Genomic DNA, 21,850 nt, shown 5'->3' with positions numbered 1-21,850 from the left:
ACTCCAATAGCCTTAGCCCTGGGTTACACTTACTATTTGGATAACAGTATAATTGCACAGTAGAAATGAACACCCTTTGGTAAGGGCCTTATAGTAGCTGATAAGAAGTGGTTGGTGTCAGTGATTTCTACCTTATAGTCTGGGCAGGAGGGGGCATAACTGCAAAACCTGTGCCAGCCTTCCCAAGGAGTGTCTGTGTGTTTGTATACAATTCATATCTCAAAGTGTGTGTGTCAGCTACTTGGGTAGGGACACGAAGCACTGGCTGAACAGAGAGAGTGCTGGAGGTTTTGGCTTGACCACTCGGCTGAGATCCGTACCCTATAGCTGTATCAGTGAGAAGTCTTATTGGGGATCTGGAGAGAAAGGGAGAAACCAGCCCCAAGACTGACTGTGATCTCTGTGTGCTCTTAAAGGAAATTGTACTTTACTGTGTGTATGCTTGTCATCTTCCCAGTGTGGATGCCCCTCACTGGTGCTAATGGTGAGGGTTGAGGCTCCTTGATTACTAGGCCGGTGCACTGGAGTCACAGTGCCAATGACTGCTACTGCTTCGGAGGGGGGGGGGGATATTGATGACTTACCCACATTTTTCCACCCAACACTTGCTTTTGTCCATGAAGTCCGAGAGCTACTCCCCCTCTATTTACCACACCACTCCACAAGGAGCACACAAGACAAATACCCTCCACCTCCATGTCAATTACTCAGATGCCTGGGCTTGTTGGAGAAAACATTTCAAAATTCTGTGCACAGCAAGGCTGAATCATTTAATACTTAAGGAAATGAATCCAAACTGTTCACCAGAAGGTGTAATTGCAAAATGAAAACTCACATACTGTAGTCACATGGTGTTAACAGAGGATTCATTAGAGAAGACAATGATGTTAGGAATGACTGAAGACAAAAGAAGGGGAAAGAAAAGGTGTATGCACGGCATTACCAAAACAATGAATATGAATGTGAAAGAAATTAAAGAAGCAGTTCTTGACAGACAGGTATGGTGTGCTATAGTCATTCAGGTCATGAAGAGTCGGACTCATGGTGGATAGAAGTTGCTTTGACTTGGATATACTTAGTTTACCAATTATTCACCACGCAGAGAGTTGTCATAGCACTATATATAAGCATATGTTAGAAACTGCAAGTTCCTTTTTCTTTCATCTTTAGAACAGTCAGTACTGGGATCCAAGCCGCATTTGAAGTTAACACACAACTCATTAATCAAGGGACAGACTGTATCTGATGCCATGTCCTACTACATATTAGTTACATTCATAGAAATGACAGGAGGGCGAAAAAGGGTAAGGAAACGCAAGGAAAGGGGAAACTGAAAAATGCTAGGAAACAAAGAATAACACCACCTCTCAGAGGAGATTTACGCTACCAGCGAATGATGGTGAATCTTGATAACTGAGTAGCTATACAAACCATAGCAGCATTAAATGTTCAAGTGCTTGCTGGGGACACTCATCTGTCAGTATTAATCAAATTATTGGGAACAGCTGCAGTTTTTGTGTGATATGAAAAATGACTATACAGAAAGCAGCAATTGAAACCTGCCAAACACATGGGACTACATATGCCAACTGCATTGCATTCTTATAACTATGTTAAACTTCACCCAAGCTTGCCAAAATATTGTTTTGATGACCCAAATTCATAAAAAAAGTTAATGGTCATCTCCAGCCCAAACTGTGATTATGCACAGTGAGTGCACAAACATGTTATAGACAAGATCGGTAATGCTACACACCTTTCTTCATGGACCCTTTTCATGGGACATTTTGAAGCTGGGAAAAATAACCATCTCTGAGAAACAGCAGTGTAAAATGTCAGTACACAAAGTAAGTTTCATCTTGCAATGCCAAACTGCTGATACAGTTATATGATCACCAAGTACATAAACAAAAGTGATGGCAATCTTCAGCTCTTGGCAAAATATGTTGATGCACAATTTCTGTGAGTTATAATTATCTAGGGCACCGTGGTATAGTGAGCTTGTTTTGGGCAGTCAGGTTCTTCTTCAGCTTGTATGGTTCCTGTTAGCAGACTTCTTTGTAGCTGATGGTGAATGGTAAAATAAAGTATGCCTTTTATGAAGTACATGGCTTTCTGTCTGTTAGACATCACAGCAAAAAATCCAGATAAGAGCATTTAAACTGGCCATTTATAAGTACAGTGATTCAGCTAAAAAGAACAGAGAAACACAAAGTTGTTTATCAGTATAAACTGAATGTACCACATTTTTTTTGTTAAATATGTTTGTTACCTTGCTAAATGCAGTCGGTACTAATAGATACAGGATATTGAGAAATTAAATGCAGCCGGTGAAACCAAAAAGTAAATCCTTTGAACAAATTGTGGAGATCTTAAAGGAACATTTTGAGCACAGACCCACTAAGGTTCTGTTAAACAACTGTTACCATAAGATTAAAGACCACCATAATATACCACAGGAATAAGGGATCCTGAACTGAAGTCTGAGTTTGTAACTTTCATTGTAAGACCCTACAAGATGGATTTGAGAGTGGTATTTGTAGTGAAGCTTACCAAATCAGATAAATGTATTCACTTACTTGTTAAATAAGGCAGTTTTAAAGAACAGGAAATGCATATTATGTTCACAATGCTATTTTAACTACTGTTCCTTTAAATGTTAAGGTGGAGAGACCAGCTGATTTTAATCATGGTTAAACATGACTATTTAAACTTGATTTTTGTAAATGTCAGTATCTGATGAAGTTCAAAGAAGTTTTTGGACGAAAAGCGCTTCATTAAACTTTGTGGATTTAGCCTTCAGTGAAGTTGCAAGTTGTTTTTGTTTTAAAATCAGACTGTTGTCACAGCATATCTTCCATTTCCCAAAGGTTTTGAAGTTGCTTTAAGTACAAGAACTAATAGCTTGGGAAGCACAACCTGTCAAGTGAAACAATTCATAAAGTCACAAAGCAGGGTCTCAAGTCAAAAGGGGAGGTGTAGTAGAAATATAAATGCAATGGTAAGAACCACAGTCCTTGTAAATCCAACTTTAGAGGTGTAAAGTTTCATAACTGTGGCATAAAAACATGCCAAAGTAAATTACACTGCATGTAGAAACAAAATGCTTCTATTAACACAACTGTCTACAAACAACGGAGCTTTTCTCCCCAGGCCTCCACTGAAAAAGAGTTTTTCGCCCAGCTGGACTCTCCCAGTAAACAAATGTAAAATAAAATAAATGAAATAAAGGGTAACAGTTTGTGCTCCTTGTGTCTTCACTGACAGGTGACCAAAGTAATGACAGACACACACAGTTTGCGGTGGATGGTATCGGTCATAGAAAGAGACCAAAGTTTTTCTGCATCAGTGTCAGAGGAACTGTTTTACTCCGTCTACCAAATAAATGGATACACACTGTTAAGGTGCCACCTTTTTAAGGTACCATTAAGCTAAAGGCTCATATCTGGAAAAAGCATGGTAGGGTGTCCCTGACTGCTGAGAAGAAAACATGATCTTGTGTAGCTGAAACTGTCTGTAAATGCTCACACACTGAAGAACTCAATGCGTGTGTGTATCTTGGGGGAGAAATTCAATCGAGGAGATAAGGATTCTTTTAAATGAGCTCAGTGTCCACTATGGCATCATTTATTGAGAAAAAGCAACCTGAAAAACAAACAGGTTGAAAGGCAACACAATTATGCCAGTTAAGCACAAGAAATGAGCTGAAACTTAAGTGTTGCTGATAAAAAGGACACAGCTGTCCATATCTTTGGAGATTATACACTAAAAGTAGATGAAGTGATTAAAGAGATGTCTACTGTCACAGAAAACGGAGTATTTGGATAGCTGTTAAGAATGGATGAATGGTGTTCTCAAAAATGACTTTTGTTTTGTGTGTGTAGAGTAAGATGACATAGGTGCATAGGCTAGTACTAAGCTAATTGCCCTTGTGAGCCATTTTAAGCCTAGCCAATTATCCCTTGTGAGACTCAAACCCTGCACCTTGTGCTTGTAAGACAAACACCTTAACCATTAGGCCACCCTCCCAACCATTCAGATCAATTCAGGCCGTTGCATATTTCAGAGAATTATGACAGATAATGTGAAGGATCTGTAAATGGCACTCTACCTGGATGAGTCATTAGTTACAGAGTGAACAAGAACAATTGACAAATTTGTTAGAGGTGCTGCACTGACTCCAGGATGGTAGAATCAGAAGGCCCAAATGTAATCATGTATAAAAATATACACTGATGATAATGGTAATAATAATAATAATAATAATCATATTTGGTCATTATTTATTTATTTTATTTATTTATTTATTTAAATTTGTTGACCGGGAGTGTCCGACTGGACGTGGGTCCATTTTCAGCAGAGGCCCGGGGAGAAAAGCTCCACAGTAAAATTAAGTATGATATACTGAAATATCTAAAATAAAAATGTCAAAATGGATTTCCTCTAGTGAAATTATTTTAGTCATTACATTTGACAAAATGGATTTCTGTATTTCAGACCAGAAGCACATCTATAGCAACCATGTACTGTAATCTAGATAAGGCTCATAGTACTGCTTTGTTATAAAACAAAGAAATATATAGTCTGAACTTGTTTTGCTACATGTTCTGTAATGGATACAGCTTTCTTTGTGTGACTACATAAATGAAGAAACGAGAACAGAGATAGTTATGAAAAAGTGCTAAAATGTATAGACAGGTTCTATGCAGCAATTACAAATTCCAACTTTAACCAAGAATGTAAATTATTATTAAAAAACTGTTCCAGAATGCCTTTTTCCATGTACTTAATTGTCTGCAGTTATGCCATGTTAGTTGTCGAGTCTCATCTAGCCTAATTTAGATGTGTTGCTTATCTATTCTGAACAATAAAAGTTTTGCCAAACCCACCTCCATAGGTATCACAAGGGATAAGAAACTAAGAGTAATGCTACTCAACGCCAGAAGTCTAAACCTCAAGATGCACGCACTCGAAACTCTCCTTAGCATGGAGAACATCGATATCTGTGCAGTAACAGAAACCTGGTTCAGGGCTCCCGAGAGCACCCCAGCACTACCAGGTTATACCTCATACCATGCTTTTCGGCCCCAAAACTTGGACCGAACCACAAAAGGAGGGGGAGTATCGATATTCATCAAAGATACCCACACCTCCAGGTTGGTGGCAAAGCATGAAGCATCAGAGACTATCCATGTGCAACTAACAGTGGGTAAAACTGCCTTCCAGTTTATAGCCTGCTACAAACCACCCTCCCAAACCCAGGAACCCCACTCGGCCTTCCTGAAAACACTGGAAAATATGAAGGTCTCTCCAAACACCATTATATTGGGCGACTTCAACTACCCAAACATAGACTGGGAGCATTACTCTAGCTCCAACACCCTAGCCCAAAGGTTCCTAGAATTTATAAACTCAAATGCTATGGAACAACTTGTTACCACTCCCACAAGAGGGAAAACATACTGGACCTGATCATCACCAACATGGGGACTCTATGCTCCAGACCAGAAGTGTATCCCTCACTGGTAAGATCAGACCATAAACTAATTTCACTGGATATTCACATCCCGACCCCACCCCCTGCCCAGAAAACCACAGTGAAAAACTTCTCTAAAGCAAATTTCACACTCCTCAAAACTAAGGTGGAATCCTTCAAAGCCCCCGGGCCTGTGGAAAATACGGCCCAGACCGCAGAATCCTTTATAAATGCATTCTATGAAAACCTTCAGAAATGCATGGATCATGCGATCCCAAATAAAACCAAAGGCAGACGTCCTGTCTGGTGGACCCCAGCCATAAACAAACTATACAACAGAAGGAGGAAGCTACTAAATGATAGAGCAAAGTCCCAAAAAGGGTAGGCATCACTGATCAGTATTAGCAAAAAACTACGGGCACACATAAAATTGTCTAAGGCCAGCTTCGAGAGAAAATTTGCACAGGACACCAAGGATAATCACAAGGCTTTCTTTAGTTATGTTAGGAACCTGGGTGGTAATTCCCAGATATGCTCAGAATTAGTCCAAAATGACAAAAAAATACACCGAACCCACAGACATTGCCAACATCCTAGCTGACAGGTTCAGCGCAAACTTCTCCCCCCTCTCCCCACCAAAAGGGCAAATATCTATCCCAGCACAGTGCTGCCCCCCTGACATCTCCGATGCTCAGGTAAGAGCCGCCCTCTCCAAAGCAAAAAACACAGCATCAATGGGACCAGATGGTGTCCCGGGCTGCGTCCTACATGAACTCTAAGAAGAGCTAAACCCAAACATAAAACTACTGTTCAATCTCAGCCTTACTACAGGATATGTGCCCAAAGAGTGGCGTACAGCAACAGTGGTCCCTCTCCATAAAGGTGGTGCCTCAACGGATCCTGGAAACTATCGCCCCATAAGCCTGACTAGCTTGGTCTGCAAAGCTATGGAAAGGATCATCATGGACCTCATAAATAAAGATATTCGGGACCTACAAACACTGGATCCTACCCAGTTCGGCTTTGTTAAGGGCAGATCCTGCCTCTTAAACCTAGTTGATTTCTTTGGAACAGTCACCAAGGCCATTGACGAGGGGAAGGTGGTCCACACAGCCTACCTGGACCTCGCAAAAGCCTTTGATACAATACCCCACTCGGGCATTATAGATAAGCTCACCAGCTTAAATATAAACCCCTATGTCACTAGATGGATTGCAAACTGGCTCAAGGACAGAACCCACATGGTTAGAATTGCTGGAGCCATGTCAGACTCCAAACCAGTTACAAGTGGTGTCCCACAAGGCTCAGTCCTGGAACCTCTCTTGTTCGGTATATATTTCTCGGAGGTACAGGCCAACACGGAAGGACTGTGGCTGACCAAGTTTGCAGATGACTGCAAACTGGGCGCCATAATCGACTCTCCAGCTGACACAAGCATCCTCCAAAAGGGCCTCATAGAAACAGACAACTGGTGCCAGAGCCATGGCCTCAAGCTAAATGCCAAAAAGTGTATAGTTATCCCCTTTGGCAAAAACAAAGTACCCACAAATTACCACATAGGTGGTAATCCATTAAGTACAGAAGAAGTAATTAGGGACCTGGGGACCCAAGTTGATAGCAATCTCTCATTTGACAACCACGTGGCCAAAGTGGTTAGAAAAACATTTTATATAGCCCACCTAATCATGAAGGGATTCACATCTAGATCAGGGGAAGTCATCGTGCCTCTTTACTCATCCCTCATCAGGCCCATAATTGAGTACAATGCCCCTTTTGGGATATACCTTACCAGACACCTGCAGCAACTGGAAAGACCCCAAAAGTACCTCACCAAGAGGATCAAAGGGCTCAAACAGATGCCATATGCTGCCCGGTTAAAGAAACTCCAGCTCTACTCAGTGGCATACTGCCTGTTTAGAGGCGATCTGTGCCTGACGTATAAAGCCATGTCCAACCCGGAATTAATGGACATGCTGCACCTCAGAAAATCCAAATCCCATCGAGCTACGCGCTCGAGAGACTTGAACCTCAGCACTGAAATAAATAGGACATGCTGGAGGGACAGATTCATAACCCAGAGGCTCCCTTCACTCTGGAATAAAATCCCAGTCCAGGTTAGGCAGAGTCCCTCATTGACTCTCTTCAAGAGGAATCTTGATGAGTGGATGGGAGATCATAGGTTTACCCCGGGTATCACTTATGTGTCACTGTTAGACAGAGGCACAGTATACTGACCTCGAAAAAGGGCATAGCAAAATAAATTTAAAATGGGTGGCGAAAGCCAAACACATTCTGGCTAGGCTTCTAAATGCCCTAGGGCAGATAGCCTAGTATGAACCTATGAACTGCTTTCATGTCTTAGTGGATTTATCAACAAGAAATGACTGAGGAAACAACAGTCATGTGATTAACAGGTAGGGAATCTATTGTTCAGCTCACAAAGCCATCAGGGAAGCATTGGTTCCTATCACTGTGAAGGAACGGAAAGTATGTTTGGGGTAGTCAAAGTATGGTGTTTATCTTCAGCCAGTCTGTTGTTACCCTCTCTGCACAGACTGCTAAACGACTAATTGGCAATTAGCCGACGATGCTATTGATGACATTTTATTCTTCCTGCTTTCATTGTCAAAGATACGAACTCTTGACAAGTGAGAAGGTTCACACACATGAAGAGAGGCTACCTTTTAACTTGCTTCTGCATATGGTACTTGAAAAGTTGTTAACCGTGCTCATAGAGAAGCAACCCCTTATCACAAGTGTATGCAGAACAGCTAGCTTTAAATGCTAGTTTTAAAAATGGGTAGATTAGAAGTGATGTAAAATGCTTGCAACTGGGATTGTGTCAATGTGGTTTGTTTTCATTTATATATATGTATGATTGCTTATGTCGTACGTGATGGTTTAATAAAGATGTTTCTTACTTAAAAAAAAGGGCCAAGAATTGAATAATGTATGCAGTGTTGCTTAGTTTATATGATATATAGCAATACAGGTGAAGTATAATGTTTGATAATGTTAATTTGTTAATAGAGTTTGATTACTTTTGTATAAATGCAAAACTGCCTATGGCAGAAGTGATAATTCAATAAAGGAGTGTCTAAAAAAATATTTAGAAAGGAGCATATTCAAGGAAGGTTCCTCGACTTTGTTAACTCCAGTGCCCTGGACTAGCTTGTTGACACCCTCTCAAGGGGTGCCAACATCCTGGATCTGGTGCTTACCAATATGGGGGCCACTGTAGCACCCCCACAGTGAGGTCTTCCTTGGTGAAATCTGATCACAGACCAGTCTCATTCGAAGAAACTATCACACCTGACCCCCCCCCCCCCCCCAGCAGCAACTAAACTAAAAAACTTCTCCAAAGCAGATTATAATCCCTTACAGGTTGGTATACATAGCTTCACTGCACCTCCCCCCTCAGATGGTACTGGCAACTATACCGGGTTTTACACCAGTGCTTTATAACAAACACCTCTATAACTGCATTGATTCTGCAGTACCTGATAGGACCAAAACAAGCTCCTCAGGGAAGAGCAAACCTGCCTGGTGGAAGACTGCAATTAACAGGCTTTACAATAACAGGAAGAATTTGCTGTCTAAGGGTAAGAAGGAGAGAGCCCTAAACTAGAAACACTCTCTCCTCAGCTTAAACAAGCAAATAAGACTTCTTGTGAAGTCCTCCAAAGCAAACTACAAATCCAAATTAGCTTCCTCAACTAAGGACAACCATAAGACGTTCTTTAGTTATATCCGGAACCTAAAAGGAAAGGCCCAGATTTGAGCCAAAAAGGTAATTAATAATACCACATGTACTGAGCTTGTGAACATAGCTAACCTGTTGGCCAACAGGTTCTGTGAAAACTTCACTTTCCTGTCCCTGCCACATATGCACCATGACATGTCTATCATCGGTCTCTTACTGTGTACCTCTAAAGAGCAGGTCAAACACCCTCTCTAAGGCCAAAAACACAGCATCTATGGGACCTGATAACATCCCAGGCTGTGACCTACATGGGCTCTGACAAGAATTAGCAACAACATTGGGTACTCTTTTCAATCATAGTCTAAGCAACAGCTTTGTCTCAGTTGAACAGAAAATGGGCACCATTATTCCCTTGCACAAAGGTGGTGCTTTCACTGACCCCAGGAACAACAGACTTATTAGTCTGACTAGCCTTACCTGCAAGTCCATAGAGCGAATCATCATGGACCTTATAAATAAAGATATAGGTAATCTCTAAATACTTGACCCTACTCGGTTTGGATTTGTCAAAGGGAAATCATGCCTGTTAAACCTGGTGGACTTCTTTGAGATAGTCACCAAAGTCCTGGACGAGGGGAAATCTGTGCATACAGCCTACCTAGACTTAGCCAAGGCTTTTGACACTATCCCCTACTCAGGCATCATTGACAAACTCACTCAGCTAGGTATCAACCCTTACATCGTTAGATGGGTCACTAACTAGCTCACTGATAGAACACCTACAGTCAAAATATGGGAATCCACCTCCAACAGCAGATCTGTAACCGGTAGTGTTCCACAGGGATCAGTCCTGGTACCTCTACTGTTTGGAATCTATTTCTTCGACGTACAAGAAAAAAATTAAAGTCTGTGGCTGATGAAGTTTGCTGATGACTGCAAACTGGAAGTGGTCATAGAATCTCCAAATTATGTCAACATCCTACAAGAGGGTCTTACACAAACAAATGATTGCTGCCAAAGTCATGGCCTTGGTCAATGCAAAAAAATGTATTACCATTCCTGTCGGTAAGAGCAATGTTCCTACTATGTACCACATCAATAGTAACACCTTACTTATGCACCAAGTGGTGAGAGACCTAGGCACACAGGTTGACAGCAACCTTACCTTTTATCAATATGTCTCCACAGTGCTAAGAAGGGGATTCTATACTGCTGATCTCATAAGGAAGGGCATTGGTGCCAGAAAAATAGAAGTTATCTCCCTATACTCTTCCCTCATCAGGGCAATAATTGAGTACAATGCCCCTTTTGGTATGTACCTTTCCAAGCACCTGCAGCAAATGGGGACCACAAAGGTTCCTCGCAAGAAAAATTCAAGGTCATCAGCATCTGTCCTATTTGATCATCTGAAATTACTGTCACTTTATCCTTTTTCATACAGACTACTCAGAGCCAGTCACTGCCTTGATGTAAGGCGATCTCTGACCCTGCTTTATTGGAAATGCTGCATATCTGCAAGTCAAATGGTACAGGGGTTACTTGCTCTAAAGACCTTAACCTGGTATGCAACATTAATAAAACCTGCTGGAGAGACAGATTTATCTCTCACAGGTTACCACACCTTTGGAACAGACTCCTGCTTCATGTCAAACAGAGCACCTCACTGGCCCTCTTGAAATGCAATCTGGATGATTGGATGGGTAACCATGAATTCACTCCAGGTGTTCCACCTGTGTCCCTCTTGGACAGGGCAGTAGGTGCTGATCGTCAAACTAAGGGTAGAACTTGGCTAGGCTTGTAAGGGCCTTCGGGCCATTAGGTTCATAGGTAGGTACTAGGCTATCTGCCCAAAGGCATTTATAAGCCTAGCCGGAATGTGCTGGCTTTCGCCACCCCCTTAGATTACTTCCCTGTGCCTCTGTCCAGCACAGCCACTGAAGTGATCCCTGGGGTAAATTTTCTGTTTCCCATCCACCTAACCTAGTAGCTTCCTATGATGCTGAAGACAGTTCACAAAACTTGACTTCCATTTAGATGGAAGAACGCAACAGCCTACCTTAAAATGATCACTGCTTCAATTCATATGCAGTCACATGACTGATGCAAATGGCAGCTATTATAGACTTTTCAGTATTTACTTGCCAAGAACTTCTGAACAGAGAACAGATGAACTATCTAGGAACAAACAGTCAGATGATCATTTCAGGGAAAACCCCTGCATGCAGAAAGAACAGTTGTGTACACTTACCATAAATGGAGATGTTAGAGTGTATTCACTGTAGCATTTATCACATTTGGGTTATCCCTGCCAGGGTAGCCCTCGGCCGTCTCGAATACCAGAGACTTAGTATTTCTCCGTCGGTTGCTGTCACTTCAGTACTGACGTCAGGTCATCAGTGGGATAAAGTAATGCACATGACGCCATTACATCAGTTTTTCTTGCCCTAATCTGTCAGGAGCCCCCAAGGCAGGAGGCCAGGTTCTGGTGGAAGAACCCCACCAGTGGAAAATAAATACCAATATGTCCCCTGTATGGAAAGGAGAACAACAAGGAAAAAAGGAAGAGAAAGGGGGATGGAGGGAGGGTAACCAGGACTGCAACAGTGAATACAGAGGGAGTGTAACTAGGACTGCAACAGTGAATACAGAGGGAGGGTAACCAGGACTGCAACAGTGAATACAGAGGGAGGGTAACCAGGACTGCAACAGTGAATACAGAGGGAGGGTAACCAGGACTGCAACAGTGAATACAGAGGGAGGGTAACCAGGACTGCAACTGTGAATACAGAGGGAGGGTAACCAGGACTGCAACAGTGAATACACAGGGAGGGTAACCAGGACTGCAACAGTGAATACAGAGGGAGGGTAACCAGGACTGCAACAGTGAATACAGAGGGAGGGTAACCAGGACTGCAACAGTGAATACAAAGGGAGGGTAACCAGGACTGCAACAGTGAATACAAAGGGAGGGTAACCAGGACTGCAACCGTGAATACAGAGGGAGGGTAACCAGGACTGTAACAGTGAATACAGAGGGAGGGTAACCAGGACTGCAACAGTGAATACAGAGGGAGGGTAACCAGGACTGCAACAGTGAATAAAGAGGGAGGGTAACCAGGACTGCAACAGTGAATACAGAGGGTGGGTAACCAGGACTGCAACAGTGAATGCAGAGGGAGGGTAACCAGGACTGCAACAGTGAATACAGAGGGAGGGAGGGTAACCAGGACTGCAACAGTGAATACAGAGGGAGGGTAACCAGGACTGCAACAGTGAATACAGTGGGAGGGTAACCAGGACTGCAACCGTGAATACAGGAAGAGAGTAACCAGGATTGCAACAGTGAATACAGAGGGAGGGTAACCAGGGCTGCAACAGTGAATACAGAGGGAGGGTAACCAGGACTGCAACAGTGAATACAGAGGGAGGGTAACCAGGACTGCAACAGTGAATACAGAGGGAGGGTACCAGGACTGCAACAGTGAATACAGAGGGAGGGTAACCATGACTGCAACAGTGAATACAGAGGGAGGGTAACTAGGACTGCAACAGTGAATACAGAGGGAGGGTAACCAGGACTGCAACAGTGAATACAGAGGAAGGGTAACCAGGACTGCAACAGTGAATACAGAGGGAGGGTAACCAGGACTGCAACGGTGAATACAGAGGGAGGGTAACCAGGACTGCAACAGTGAATACAGAGGGAGGGTAACCAGAACTGCAACAGTGAATACACTCCAACATCTACATTTATGGTAGGTGTACACAACTGTACCATGTTCTTTCATATTTCACTGTTGCAGTCATCACATTTGGATAGATTCCCAAAGCTGAGATACATGGGTAGCAGCAGTCAGTGAAGCTAGGGGCTGGCTAGGATGCCATGCAAGACTGCAGAGGCAAACCCTGCCCGGGATTTGGAGAAGAGAGGCAGGTGGTAATGCTTGGTAAAAGTATGAACAGATGTCCAGGTGGCAGCCTCCAGGATGTCCCTGGTGAGGACTCCCCTGAGGAAAGCTGCAGAGGTGAAGGCTGCTGTGGTGGAGTGTGTCCTGACCCCCTTGGGGGGAGGCTTACCATGCTGTTTGTAGCAGAAATGGATTCAGTGTGCTATCCATTTGGAAATGGTTTGCTTGGAGATGGCTTTGCCTTTTGCCCTTGTAGCAAAGCTAAGCAGCAATTGATCAGATTTTCTGAAGGGTTTAGTCCTGTCCAGATAGTATCGGAGCTGTCTGTGCACATCTACAGAGTGAAGAATCCCTTTCCCCCTTGTTCTGGGGATTAGGAAAGAAGGTGGGCAAATTAATGGGTTGGTTGAGACCCACAGTGGACATCACCTTGGGCATGAAGGAAGGGTTAGTTCCGAGAGATTCCCCGTCTGCATGGATGATGATGAAGGGTTCCACAGCCATGAGTGCTTGCAGCTCAGAGACTCTTCTGCTGAAGTAATGGCCAAAAGGAATGCTATCTTCCAGGAGAGAAATTTTAGCTCTGCAGAAGAAGCTGGTTTGAAAGGTGGCACGGTGAGCTTTTCCAAGACAGAGTTAAGGTCCCAAGCTTGTGTTGGTGCCCTTCTGGGGGCCGTCAAGCTGCTAGCCCCTCTGAGGAACTGTTTGATCAAAGGGTGTGAGAAAAGGGGCTGCTCAGTGGGAAACTGAGCAGAAATAGCACGGGCATGAATCTTAATAGAGGAGAAAGAGAGAGACCACTGTGTAGTAGGTCAGCTAAGTAATCCAGGATGTGAGGGATGGAGGGCTGCGCCATATTGGCCCCCTTAGCCTGGATCCAGGTACAGAACCTTTTCCATTTATCTTTTTGGTGCTAGGGCATCTGACCTCACGAATAACATGCAGAACCTGTTTACTGAAGATGACAGATTGGTTCGGAGTTAGGGAATAAGCCAAACTGCCAAATTGATTTTCTGCAATTGGGGATACATGAACTCCCCTTCCTTCTGGGTTAGGAGGTTTGGAATCTGAGGAAGATGCCATGAAGGCAGCGGGGACAGGCTGAACAGTGGATACCAGTGTTGTTGGGGTTAGTCTGGAGCTATAAGAATGGACCTTGTTTTTTCCTCCCTTATTTTGATCAGTACTCTGGCGATGAGAGGTAGGGAAGGAAAGGCACAGACCAAGAGGTTGACCCAGGGGAAGGACAGGGCACCCACTTTCCAAGCCATGCAGTGATGCTCCCTGGTGCAGAATTTGCTGAGCTGATGGTTGGTGTGGGAGGCAAAGAGGTCGACCTTCGGGGTTCCCCATTTCTGAGTTATTAGGGTGAAGGTACTTCTGTTTCTGCTTAACTGGTCTGCCAGGGAGTTGAGAGAGCCTGGAAGGTATTGTGCTAACAGGTGTAGTTACATGGAAGAGGCTGTGAGCCAAAGGGTCATGGCCAGCCTGCATAGAGGGTAGAAGTGAGTCCCTCCCTGCTTGTTGATGTACCACATCACAGTGGTGGTGTCTGTTTTGATCAGGAGAACCCCTGGAGAGAGAGAAGGGGTTTGAAAGCTATCAAGGCATGCTGCACAGCTATCATCTCTTTTTGATTCATGTGCAGGGGAATTTGCTGTGGGCTCCATTGGTCCTGTATGGACCTGCCGTCCATGTGTGCACCCTAAGCGTAGTCTGATGCTTCTGTGGTGAGGGTCTGGGTGGCGGGGTGTGGGGAGAAGGGCAGTCCCTTGTTGTGGGAGCATGCTGTTGCCCACCAAAGAAATTCCTTTGTGAGGCAAGGAATTATAGGTAGAAGGGTTTCCAGGTTTTGAGAGTGTTGACACAAAAGGCTTCTTAGGTACCAGTGAAGTTTCCTCATACGCAGTCTGGCATATGGAATGAGGAGTATGCAAGATGCCATGAACCCCAGAGCTTGAAGGATATTCTTTGCAGAAAGCTGGGGTCTGGTGGCCAGTTGAGAGAAGTAGGCTGTCAGGAAAATTTGTTTCTCTGGTGTAAGGTAAGGTATACCATCTGGGATGCTGTTTCCAGTCTTGCTCCCAGGAAGATTATCCTTTGGGTGGGAGCCTGTTTTGATTTATTTTCGTTGGTTATGTACCCTAGTGAGAGGCTGTCTGCCTGAATAAGGCAATCGTCTAAGTAGGGGTAAATTTGAATATTTCTTTGTCTGCAAAAGGCAATGGCCACAGGCAGGCATTTTGTGAAAATTCTGGGAGCAGTACATAAGCCAAAGGGAAGTGCAGAGAACTGAAATTGTTGAGACCCTGCCCTGAAGCGGAGATATTTCCTGCATGATTCGCTGATAGGGATGTGGAGGTAGGCCTCTTTTAGATCCAGGGTGGCTAGCCAAGCGTCCTTGGACAGCATGGGTAGCAGCTGCTGGAGGGTGAGCATTTTGAATTTTGGGATCACCAGAAGGGTGTTTAGAATGGATAGATTGAGGATGGGGCGCCAGTTGCCCTCTTTTCTGGGCATAAGAAAAAATCTGGAGTAGAAGCCTTAGCCTATCTGTTCTGCAGGAACATGCTCTACTGCCCTCAGAGAGAGTAGGGAATGGATTTGCTATTGAGCCTCTGCCCACTGATTTGGTGGTAGATCTGAAGGTGGGCAGAGGGGAGGTCGGGAGGAGATAAGTCATTGTGAGTTCTTACCATAAGGGAGCGGCTTCAAAATCCCTGGTTTTGAAGTGGACGTAGTCCACTGCTTAGAACTCTGCATTCCCTGGGGCTGCTGTCTGGGGGGGGGGGCTGTTTCCATGTGGCCTAGGCTGGGCCTGTTTACTCAGAGCAGGAAAGGACCAGTGCTTGGAGGGACAATGCCTGCTGAATCTAGGGGGCTGGACCTGTAAGAAATCTTTAACTGCATAGATTTTGCTTTTTCTTCCATCTTTTTAAGACCTCTTCTGACTTAGTGCCAAATAAGTTATGTTTGTGCAAGGGGGCATCCAACAATTTAGATTTGACATGGTCTGACAGGGGTTGTTCTTTAACTCATTAGCGTTTCTGCAGGTACCTCCTACTGCATCTCTAGGCATCAAATACTACTTGTTCATAGTTGCATTAATAATTCCAAAACCATGTTACATACAAGGTATCAGAATATTTTATCTTGAAGTATACATGATGGCAAACACAATTATATTGATATCTGACCTATATCAATGAGTACTGGTTAGAAATGTAAGGTGATAACTTAGTTTTTTAAAGGCTCAAGCCACACCCACTGGGAGTTAAAGGTACACACTCAGAAGAGCTGTACTGGAGGGAATGAGTTAAGCCATGCATGTCTTCTAATGACAGATCCAGTGACTGCTGCCCTGCAAGCTTCTAGGGTGTCAAAACCACAGTGAAAAGTGTGTTTAGTTACTTGACTTGCAGAATGCGTTAAGTCTTGTAAATCTTTAGATTCTGCCCAAGCAGGAAAGGAAGACATTTTTTGTTTAAGGAGTTGCAAGGTATGTTGCTGATATTTAAGCATATGGAACTGACAATTTAGTGCACTGATACTAAGAGTAGCTGAGGTGTATACCTTTTTACTCCAACTCTCCAATGCTCGGGAATCCCTGTCTGAGGTGGTGGTATTCTTAGCAGAGGTTGCTTTAATCCCTTTTGACCCTTGAGAAATGACCTCAGGGTCAGCTGTAGGATTTTTAAAAATATATTTGTGTGAGTCAGGGACTCTGTAGTACCTGTATGGTTTTCTGGGAGCAGGCGGTAGGGTGTCAGCAGTAAAGCTGTATTCAAGGAAAACATCATCCACCACATCCAGGATTGGGGAGATGGCCAAGGGTCTGTGTTGTGGAAGATGTAGGAATTCCCCGAGTCTCTTTTTAGACTGAGGGTAGTCCTGACACTCCCATTGGAAATACTCCCTTAAAGTATGCAGGGTTTCCCCAAAGGAAAAATCCTTTAGAGGAGAGGCTGAAGGACTGGAATCCTCTACATCAGAGTCCTCATAAGTGGGGAGGGGTTGCATATATTCATAGTCAGACTCTTGTTCAGACAGAACTACTGGGGGCAGATCTCTTCCTTTTTGAGTGGGTAGTTTGGCTTCCCCTAATCAGATACATAAGAACCCACTTGACCCACCAAAGAGACCATTGGTTGATGCACACAATTCAGTTACATATGCATGCACCAAAGTAGTAGACCATATATTAAAACATTACATCCAAAAGGAACCCCACATATGTAAGGACTCTTGGTCCTTTTTTGGATAAAATCAATTGAGTTTTAACAGTGAATATGGGATCCTGACAGTTGATGTAAAAGATCTATACACCTCAATCCCCCAACAAGTAGGGATTGAATGGGTTACTCTGTTCCTGAAACATAAGGTGGCTAAGGACACTGAGATCTCACTGGTAGGGGAATTGTTGGACATTATTCTTACCAACAATTACATTTTGTTTAACAAAGATTATTACCTCCAAAAAGTGGGGGTGGCGATGTGATCACCTTGTGGTGGTAGTTTTGGTAATTTAGTGATAGCTAAGTGGGAACTAGACAACATCGACCAGAAAAAGGAAGTTCGAGACCAGATTTACTTCTACACTAGATACCTAGATGACATTTTTATGATCATCAAAGGTGACCACACCACAGCTAATGAATTAGTGACATTTTTCAATAACAGCACAGATATTTTAAGGTTCACATATCAATTCAACACAGATAAGATGGCCTATTTAGAAGTCTGCATTAGAAAATATAGAGTCAAAAGGGAATATATAGCAACAATTCACAGGAAGGAAATATACTCAAATTCCTTCCTTCACTTTAGAAGCAACCATCCATTTCATCAAAAATGAGCAGTTGTAAAAGGGCAACTGGTGAGAGCAGCCAGGATGGTGACTGAAGATACAGATTTTAATTCCGAATGTGAAAATCTTAAGAATATGTTTATTGGATGAGGTTATCCTGCAACATTAGTTGAACAACTTATGGTAGAAGTGAGTTTAAAAGGTAGGAAGGTAAATTTTCACCTATCCTTAGGAAATCAGCAGTTGCTACCAGAACTGAACCATTGCCGACACGCAATGTAAATGACAATTTTTCTGTGAGTTTGATTACAATTTTTACTCTGGATGCAAGTAACATCTTGAACATAATAAGGAAAAATTGGCAGTTTTTGATGGCAGATCCCACAATACATCAAAAGTTAAGTACAAATCCTAAAGTCATTTTTCGCAGAGGACAAAACCTCAATAAGCTCTTAGAATGTCCACTCCTAAGAGTTAAGAGCCATAGGGATGCACAAATGTGGGATGTGCCCGCAATGTAAGGTAATTGAAGTTAGTAATACATTCTATATTGGGGCACTAAATATAGGATCAACAAGAATTTCGACTAACTCTAAAAGGGTTATTTATATGGCCCAGTGTAAATTTTACTCAGTATTTTACATAGGTAAGACTAAGCATAAATTTAGAGAACGGATTTATGAACATCAGTACGCCATTTCTAGAGGTAAACTGGAGAACGCCTTAGCCAAGCATGTCCAACAACAAAACATGCTCTCTTTCAGTTATTTAGTGATTGACCAAATCTCACTAGATACAAGAGGGGGACCTAGCTCATTAAAGCTAGAGGAACTTGAATTATTTTGGCAAATCTTGCTTAACGCTTATGCATATTTGATTTTATGTATGTTAAAACTGAAGAGTCTAGCAAGATAAAGACTTAAAAAAATAAAAATAATAATAAACATACAATTTGTTTTTTGTTTCTGACTTTAGTACACATGAAAACGTTTTGCATGCTGATTTAATGTTGTTAATCTGCATACACGTTTATATATTAAGGGGTCCCTATGGCAGTTGAACGGAGTCTTTTTAAAGTTTATCTTTAAGTTTACTTTACAGTTTATTTTAAAGAAATTTTTAAAGAACAAGCAGCTGTACATGACAGTTTGTGTCGATAGGTGGGGTTGTATGTTTAGGGTTTGCTCCTATTGGAGCTTGCTTAACACATGATTGAATATGCTAGTATTTAATGAATGAATTGTAATACATGTTTTCATCTGAAGAAGCCTGAGTATCTACTCAGACGAAAAGCACTTTCAGTGCATTCGAATTAAACTTTTTTGCTTTTAGGACTGCTTCACTTGTTTGGTTCCAGTCACCATTTTTTAAATTTATGACAAGGTCTTTCACCATTTTAAGCATTTGAGACTGAGGCAAGTTAGCAGGTGCCTGAGAGTGGGTTGTCTGTTTCCTGGGTGTGGTTCAAACCATGGACCTAAGCAACTTGGTTGTTTTCGAAAGAGCAGTAGTCATGAAAGATGACGTCAGTTTGCGTCGGGATTTGGAAGTGGGAAGGGCTTCCTTGGAAGCCAATGCCTGCTCAGTGGCTCGGGATCCATCCAAGGTAGAGACGACCACTGGATCCTTAAATGAAGAAGAGTTTTGCAATATACCGGACTCCGAAAGGGTCTCAGCAGTGGCCTGCAAATCAACTGAAGCAGGCATCAGGGGCTGTGAAAGCACCTCACTGAGTACCGGAGGACTGACAACTAGCTTAACGGACGTGTCGAGAGCAGGTGTGGACCTGTGCGGTCTTGTCTCCATCTTTACTTTTTTTGAAAGATCTGTTGTTGGATAGCTTACTGAAGCCATACTGGAATTCGAGGACTGTAAACAAAAATATCTGGCTACAATAAGTGCCCAATGACAGATAGTTCTGGTGTTGAACAAAGTACAGAAGCGACAATGAGGGATATCGTGGTCTGGGCCTAGACAAGTGACGCAGTAAGAGTGGAAGTCTCGGTGCGGTATTTGCTTTCCACAGGCGAGACAGTTATTAACTTTTTCTGACATAGGTTAGTGAAAGAAAAAAGGATCCACAGCAGGGTATGCAGCTTTAGAAGACTTCAACTTCAATTCAGAAATGAAAACTCAGGTAGTGGCTGAACAGCACTTGTGCAAACTGCTTCTGCTTCAGGCTCCATGGCAAGAAAGACTGATGTAATGGTGTCGGCTGCCTTACTTTATACTACTGATGACCTGACGTCATTCCTCAAGTGACAGCAACTGACACAGAAATACTAAGTCTCTGGTATTTGGGTCAGCCGAGGGCTACCCTGGTAGGGATAACTCAAATGTGCTGTAACTCAGAGCAGATGTGGGTGCTGCCAGAGAGATTCTTGACATAGCTATAGAATGATTTGTGGTTGTCCTTAGAATCAGTGGCGATTTTGTTTTCATACCTAGCTTTGGAGGATCTTATAAGGGATCTCAGTTTTTTACTAAGACTGTCCTGGGAGCTCCTCCACTCATGGGATTTTACTCTCTTTTGCAACAGTTTCTTCCTTCTGTTGTAGAGTTTGTTTATGGCAGGGGACCACAAGATTGGCTTCCTTTTTTTTGGAGGATACGGTCTTGCTTCTGTTTGGGATAGCACGATGCCTGCACTCATGTAAGTGATTAAACAGTGCATTTTATGTAGGATTCAGCAGTTGTAACTGTATTGTCCATCTGCATAGGTGTCATGAAGTTTACCACTTCTGTCTTAAGAAGCATGAAGTTGGCTTTGGAGAAATTTTTTACTGTGGTTTCCTTAATGGTGGGTGGGGGCGGGATGCGGATATCTAGGGTGATTAGCTTATGGTCGGATCTGACCAACAAGGAGTTGACTTCAGGTGTGGAACACCAGTCACTCATATTGGTAATGACTAGGTCTAGGATGCTGGTGGGGGTGTGGATAAGTTGATCCAGGGCACTGGAATTTATGAATTCCAGAAAGCGTTACGCAAAGGAGTTGGTACATGAGTAGTTTTCCCAGTTAATGGTGGGGTAGTTGAAATCACCCATTATTAGGGTGTTTGGTTGAGCCCTAATATTTTCCAGAATATCAAGAAAAGAGGAGTGGGAATCCTGGGGCATAGTGGGGGATCTGTAGCAAGCTACAATTTGGATTGCAGTTTAGCCCAGAGTTAGTTGCACTTGGATAACCTCAGATGCATTATGCTGCGCAACTAGCCTGAAGGTGTGGATATCCTTAATGAATATGGACACACCTCCGCCTTTGGTGTTCTAGTCCAGGTTAGATGGCCGAAAAGTGTGGTATGAGTTATAGCCTGGTAATGCAGGGGTGCTCTCTACAGCCTTGAACCAGGTCTCAGTCACTGCACAGATATCGATGCTCTCCATTTTAAGGAGTGCCTCGAGTGAGTGCATTTTGAGATTTAGACTACTAGCACTGAGTAGCATTGCCCTCAGTTTTTGCTTGCCTGTTCCTGTTACGGTGGTGAATTTGTCATTTGAACCTTGCCTAAAAAAGGCACTATGGCGCAGCAAGACCCTAAGCCAGTATCTGGAATCCCGAGGGTGACAGATGCAGGCCATCTCTGGCAAAGCATCATGGTCTGTTAACCATGTTGTCCCAGGCAGACAGATACTGTATCCCCTTAGAATGACAATAAAAAAGTATCATAGTCCCAACTAATTGAATTTCTTCTTATTACACTACTGACCTATGCAAAGAAATGTAAGTTACTAGCTGCCACTTTTCTGCTGCTGCTACAATGAATTGCTAAAGCATCCCTTATGCAATCTAAGAGAGACCCTACTTCACAAAATAGCTGACTAAAGTTTGTACAACTTCCTTCTTTCTCTCTGCTTTTCTGAACTAAAGGGACAAGGTATTGTATTTTCCTATGTTTATTTCTGCACACACTTATTTTGAGAAAAGGTTATTAATTTGCTGTGATTCAACAAGC

The 21,850-nt window shown here is 43.0% G+C and overlaps 1 protein-coding gene across 1 annotated transcript in view; it reads right to left on the bottom strand.

The window, feature by feature from the left end:
- SDK1 (sidekick cell adhesion molecule 1) overlaps window positions 1-21,850 on the bottom strand; it is a 2,805,673-nt gene that overhangs the window by 99,573 nt on the left and 2,684,250 nt on the right. The window lies entirely within an intron of this gene.

The sequence above is a fragment of the Protopterus annectens genome, chromosome 12.part0 (assembly GCF_019279795.1).
Source record: "Protopterus annectens isolate FY-2018-M chromosome 12.part0, PAN1.0, whole genome shotgun sequence".
NCBI lineage: Eukaryota > Metazoa > Chordata > Ceratodontiformes > Protopteridae > Protopterus > Protopterus annectens.
Note: the sequence above shows the minus strand (reverse complement) of the source record. Positions and strands in the feature narration are given on the sequence as shown.